This window comes from Arachis stenosperma, chromosome 1 (assembly GCF_014773155.1).
Source record: "Arachis stenosperma cultivar V10309 chromosome 1, arast.V10309.gnm1.PFL2, whole genome shotgun sequence".
Taxonomy (NCBI): Eukaryota; Viridiplantae; Streptophyta; class Magnoliopsida; order Fabales; family Fabaceae; genus Arachis; species Arachis stenosperma.
In genome coordinates, this window is record NC_080377.1 from 126,755,766 (window position 1) to 126,761,765 (window position 6,000).

General features: G+C 38.8%; 1 non-coding gene across 1 annotated transcript; it reads right to left on the reverse strand.

The window, feature by feature from the left end:
• Positions 1–3,920: 3,920 nt before the first annotated feature.
• Positions 3,921–4,028, reverse strand: LOC130948075 (small nucleolar RNA R71). Its single transcript, XR_009072923.1, has one exon. It is a non-coding gene; the product is annotated as a small nucleolar RNA R71 (small nucleolar RNA).
• Positions 4,029–6,000: the final 1,972 nt, after the last annotated feature.

Below are 6,000 nucleotides of genomic sequence, written 5' to 3' on the forward strand. Positions count from 1 at the left end.
GCTTGATAATCAAATGAATGATTATGTACATGCACGGACCCAATTATTAAAAGTCTCAAATCCATTTTATCTTACAGATAAACTAAACCCAATTATTAAAAGTCTCAAATCCATTTTATCTTTCTATTATTTTTTACTATTAGTTAACCTAATCAAATTTAGTCTTCTTTTATTCTCAAATCCCAGCCGTCACTCGTTTATTCTTTTAAATCCTCTTCTTAGTTTTATATTTTCAACCTTCTTTTTCTATTCTTTATCTAGTGGTCATCTTTGTTTCATTAAAAGGTAAATTTTAAATTCTCTATTTTGTTTTATATAGCTCTCTGTGACTCTATGTATCTTTCAATTTTATTGTTTCTCTTTTTGATATTTTCAATTACAAATTTTAATTCAAACAGTTATAATTTAGGTACTAGTCTATTTTTTATTCTCTTCATGAATTTATATATTTTATTTTATTCTCAACTTAGTGATCTGATGAGCGGATAATTTGTACGCTTTTTGGCATTGTTTTTAGTATGTTTTTAGTATATTTTAGATAGTTTTTAGTATATTTTTATTAGTTTTTAATTAAAATTTACTTTTCTGGACTTTACTATGAGTTTGTGTGTTTTTCTGTGATTTCAGGTATTTTCTAGCTGAAATTAAGGGATCTGAGCAAAAACCTGATTCAGAGACTAAAAGGACTGCAGATGCTGTTGGATTCTGACCTCCCTGCACTCGAAGTGAATTTTCTGGAGCTACAGAAGCCCAATTGGCACGCTCTCAATGGCGTTGGAAAGTAGACATTCTGGGCTTTCCAGCAATGTATAATAGTCCATACTTTTTCCGAGATTTGATGGCCCAAACCGGCGTTCCAAATCAGCTCAAGAATGCCCGGCGTTAAACGCCGGAACTGGCACAAGAATGGGAGTTAAACGCCCAAACTGGCACAAAAGCTGGCGTTTAACACAGAGAAGAGTCTCTACATGAAAATGCTTCAATGCTCAGCCGAAGCACACACCAAGTGGGCCCGGAAGTGGATTTTTATGTCTTTTACTCATCTTTGTAATTCTTAAGCTACTAGTTCCCTATAAGTAGGACCTTTTACTATTGTATTTTTAATCTTTAGACATCTAGTTCTTAGATAAGATCTTGGTTCTTCTGGTTCCCTCTCTGGGGCCGAGGCCAATGATCACTCTTGTTCTTATGTATTTTCAACGGTGGAGTTTCTACACACCATAGATTAAGGTGTGGAGCTCTGTTGTACCTCGAGTATTAATGCAATTACTATTGTTCTTCTATTCAGTTCAGCTTGTTCTTGTTCTAAGATATTCATTTGCACCCAAGAACTTGATGAATGTGATGATTATGTGACGCTCATCATCATTCTCACTTATGAACGCGTGACTGACAACCACTTCCGTTCTACAAGCAAACAAGGCTCTAATGTTTATCTCTTGGATTCTTTAACCGGAATCTTCGTGGTATAAGCTAGAATTGATGGAGGCATTCAAGAGAATCCGGAAGGTCTAAACCTTGTCTGTGGTATTATGAGTAGGATTCAATGATTGGATGACAGTGACGAGCTTCAAACTCGCGATTGTGGGGCGTTAGTGACAGACGCAAAAGAATCACTGGATTCTATTCCGACATGATCGAGAACCGACAGCTGAATAGCCGTGCCGTGACAGGGTGCGTTGAACATTTTCACTGAGAGGACGGGACTGTAGCCATTGACAACGGTGATGCCCAACATACAGCTTGCCATGGAAAGGAGTAAGAAGGGTTGGATGAAGACAGTAGGAAAGCAGAGAGACGGAAGGGACAAAGCATCTTCATACGCTTATCTGAAATTCTCACCAATGAATTGCATAAGTATCTCTATCTTTATCTTTATGTTTTATTCATATATCATCCATAACCATTTGAGTCTGCCTGACTGAGATTTACAAGGTGACCATAGCTTGCTTCATACCAACAATCTCCGTGGGATCGACCCTTACTCGCGTAAGGTTTATTACTTGGACGACCCAGTGCACTTGCTGGTTAGTTGTGCGAAGTTGTGTTTATGCCATGGTATTGAGCACCAAGTCTTTGGGGCTATTACTAGGGATTATTTGAGTTGTGAAAAGTAGTGATCACAATTTTGTGCACCAAGTTTTTGGCGCCGTTGCCGGGGATTGTTTCGAGTATGGACAACTGACGGTTCATCTTGTTGCTTAGATTATGTATTTTTCAGAGTTTTTAAGAATGAATTCTAGTGTTTCAAGGTGATGATCTTATCATCACCAAAGCTGATTGATTCTCATCAATTTAGCTCTTGAATGCAATGTCCTGCTGAAGCTTGGCTATCTATGTCTAATTTCTTTAGACTAAAGCTTTAGACTAACATTGCATGATTCCTGGAATTCTCATTAAGAATTTTGATACCTTTATTTTCTTTTCGACTTAATTTTCGAAAAATCCAAAAAAAAAATTACAAAATCATAAAAACAAAAAATATTTCATATTTCTTGTTGAGTCTAGTGTCTCATTTTAAGATTGGTATCTTGCATGCATTGTTTATTTGATCTTGGTTCTATTTTCAAGTCAATAATACAGGGAACTGAAGATTCAGTACATGCAGCAGAGGAATTATACAGAAAAAGCTGGGCGTTCAAAACACCCAGTGAAGAAGGAAAAACTGGCGTTTAAACGCCAGCCAGGATACCTGGCTGGGCGTTTAACGCCCAAAAGGGTAGTGCTTTGGGCGTTAAACGCCAGAATGTGCACCATTCTGGGCGTTTAACGCCAGGATGGCACAAGAGGGAAGATTCTGTTTTTAATGCAATTTTTTTTTCAAGTTTTCAAAGTTTTTCAAAATCAAATCTTTTTCAAAATCAATTTCTTTCCTTTCTTTTTTCAAAAATGCTTGTTAACAATTATTGATTTGATTCAGCATTTCAAGTAAGTTGCCTTTTCTGTTGAGAAAGGTTTAAAGTCTGAATCATATCTTTTCTTGATAGCCAAGACATTTTTTTTTAAAAAATCAAATCTTTTTAAATTGTTTTTCAAATCATATCTTCTCAATCACATCTTTTTAAAACCATAACTTTTAAATCACATCTTTTTAATCACATCTTTTCCAAAAAAGTTTTCAATCATATCTTCTTCAAAATCTTTTTCAAAATGATTTTAAAATTTTTTTTAATTAATTTTCGAAAAACTCTTCCTCTCTTCTCACATCCTTCTACTTATGGAGTAACACTCCTTCTCAATGCACAATTCGAACTCTATCTCACTAAGTTCGAATTCTTCTCCCTCTTCCTTCTATTTTTCTGTTCCTCTGACACCTCAAGGAATCTCTATACTGTGACATAGAGGATTCTATATTTTCTTGTTCTCTTCTCTTTCATATGAGCAGGAGCAAAGACAAAGGCATTCTTGTTGAAGTTGACCCTGAACCTGAAAGGACCTTGAAGCGAAAGCTAAGAGAAGCTAAGGCACAACTCTCTGTAGAGGACCTAACAGAAATCTTCAAAGAAGAAGAACCCATGGCAGCCGAAAACAACAACAATGCCAACAATGCAAGGAAGGTGCTGGGTGACTTTACTACACCTACTCCCGACTTCTATGGGAGAAGCATCTCTATCCCTGCCATTGGAGCAAACAACTTTGAGCTTAAGCCTCAACTGGTTTCTCTAATGCAACAGAATTGCAAGTTCCATGGACTTCCATTGGAAGATCCTCATCAGTTTTTGGCTGAATTCTTGCAAATCTGTGACACTGTCAAGACTAATGGGGTTGACCCTGAGGTCTACAGACTTATGCTATTCCCTTTTGCTGTAAGAGACAGAGCTAGGATATGGTTGGACTCACAACCTAAAGAAAGCCTGAACTCTTAGGAAAAGCTAGTCAATGCCTTCTTGGCAAAGTTCTTTCCACCTCAAAAATTGAGTAAGCTTAGAGTGGAAGTCCAAACCTTCCGACAGAAGGAAGGAGAATCCCTCTATGAAGCTTGGGAAAGATACAAACAATTGATCAGAAAGTGTCCTTCTGATATGCTTTCTGAATGGAGCATCATAGGTATTTTCTATGATGGTCTGTCTGAACTGTCCAAGATGTCTTTGGATAGCTCTGCTGGAGGATCTCTTCATCTGAAGAAGACGCCTACAGAAGCTCAAGAACTAATTGAAATGGTTGCAAATAACCAATTCATGTACACTTCTGAAAGGAATCCTGTGAACAATGGGACAAATCAGAAGAAAGGAGTTCTTGAGATTGATACTCTGAATGCCATATTGGCTCAGAACAAAATATTAACTCAGCAAGTCAATTTGATTTCTCAAAGTCTGTCTGGAATGCAAAATGTACCAAGCAGTACTAAGGATGCTTCATCTGAAGAAGAAGCTTATGATCCTGAGAACCCTTCAATAGAAGAGGTGAATTACATGGGAGAACCCTATAGAAACACCTATAATTCTTCATGGAGAAATCATCCAAATCTCTCATGGAAGGATCAACAGAGACCTCAACAAGGTTTCAACAACAATAATGGTGGAAGAAACAGGTTTAGCAATGGCAAGCCTTTTCCATCATCTTCTCAGCAACAGACAGAGAATTCTAAGCAGAGCCACTCTGACTTAGCAACCATGGTCTCTGATCTAATCAAAACCACTCAAAGTTTTATGACTGAAACAAGGTCCTCCATTAGAAACTTGGAGGCACAAGTGGGACAGCTGAGCAAGAAAATTACTGAACTCCCTCCTAGTATTCTTCCAAGCAATACAGAAGAAAATCCAAAAGGAGAGTGCAAGGCCATCAACATGGCCGAATTTGGAGAGGAGGGAGAGGCAGTGAACGCCACTGAGGAAGACCTCAATGGACGTCCACTGACCTCCAATGAGTTCCAAAATGAGGAACCATGGGAATCTGAGGCTCACACTGAGACCATAGAGATTCCATTGGATTTACTTCTGCCCTTCATGAGCTCTGATGAGTATTCTTCCTCTGAAGAGGATGAATATGTCACTGAAGAGCAAGTTGCCAAGTACCTTGGAGCAATCATGAAACTAAATGACAAGTTATTTGGTAATGAGACTTGGGAGAACGAACCTCCTTTGCTCACCAAAGAACTGGATGACTTGTCTAGGCAGAAATTACCTCAAAAGAGACAAGATCCTGGGAAGTTTTCAATAACTTGTACCATAGGCACCATGACCTTTAAGAAGGCTCTGTGCGACCTAGGGTCAAGTATAAACCTCATGCCTCTCTCTATAATGGAGAAGCTAGGGATCTTTGAGGTGCAAGCTGCAAGAATCTCACTAGAGATGGCAGACAATTCAAGAAAACAAGCCTATGAACTTGTAGAGGGTGTTCTGGTAAAGGTTGAAGACCATTACATCCCTGCTGATTTCATAGCCCTAGAGACTGGGAAGTGCATGGATGAATCCATCATCCTTGGCAGACCCTTCCTAGCCACAGCAAAGGCTGTGATTGATGTGGACAGAGGAGAATTGATCATTCAAGTGAATGAAGAATCCTTTGTGTTTAAGGTTCAAGGATATCCCTCTGTCACCATGGAGAGGAAGCATGGAGAGCTTCTCTTAAAACAGAGCCCCCACAGTCAAACTCTAAGTTTGGTGTTGGGAGGCCACAACCAAACTCTAAGTTTGGTGTTGAACCCCCACATTCAAACTCTAAGTTTGGTGTTGGGAGGTTCCAACATTGCTCTGAGCATCTGTGAGGCTCCATGAGAGCTCTCTGTCAAGCTACTGACATTAAAGAAGCGCTTGTTGGGAGGCAACCCAATGTTATATTTTATCTATTCTCCTTTGTTATTTTATGTTTTCTGTAGGTTGATGATCATGAGAAGTCACAAAATCAATTGAAAAAGCAAAAACAGAATGAAAAATAGAAAGAAAAACAGCACACCCTGGAGGAGAACTTGCTGGCGTTTAAACGCCAGTGAAGCTAGCAAATGGGCGTTTAACGCCCAGTCTGGCACCATTCTGGGCGTTTAACGCCAGAAAGGGGCAC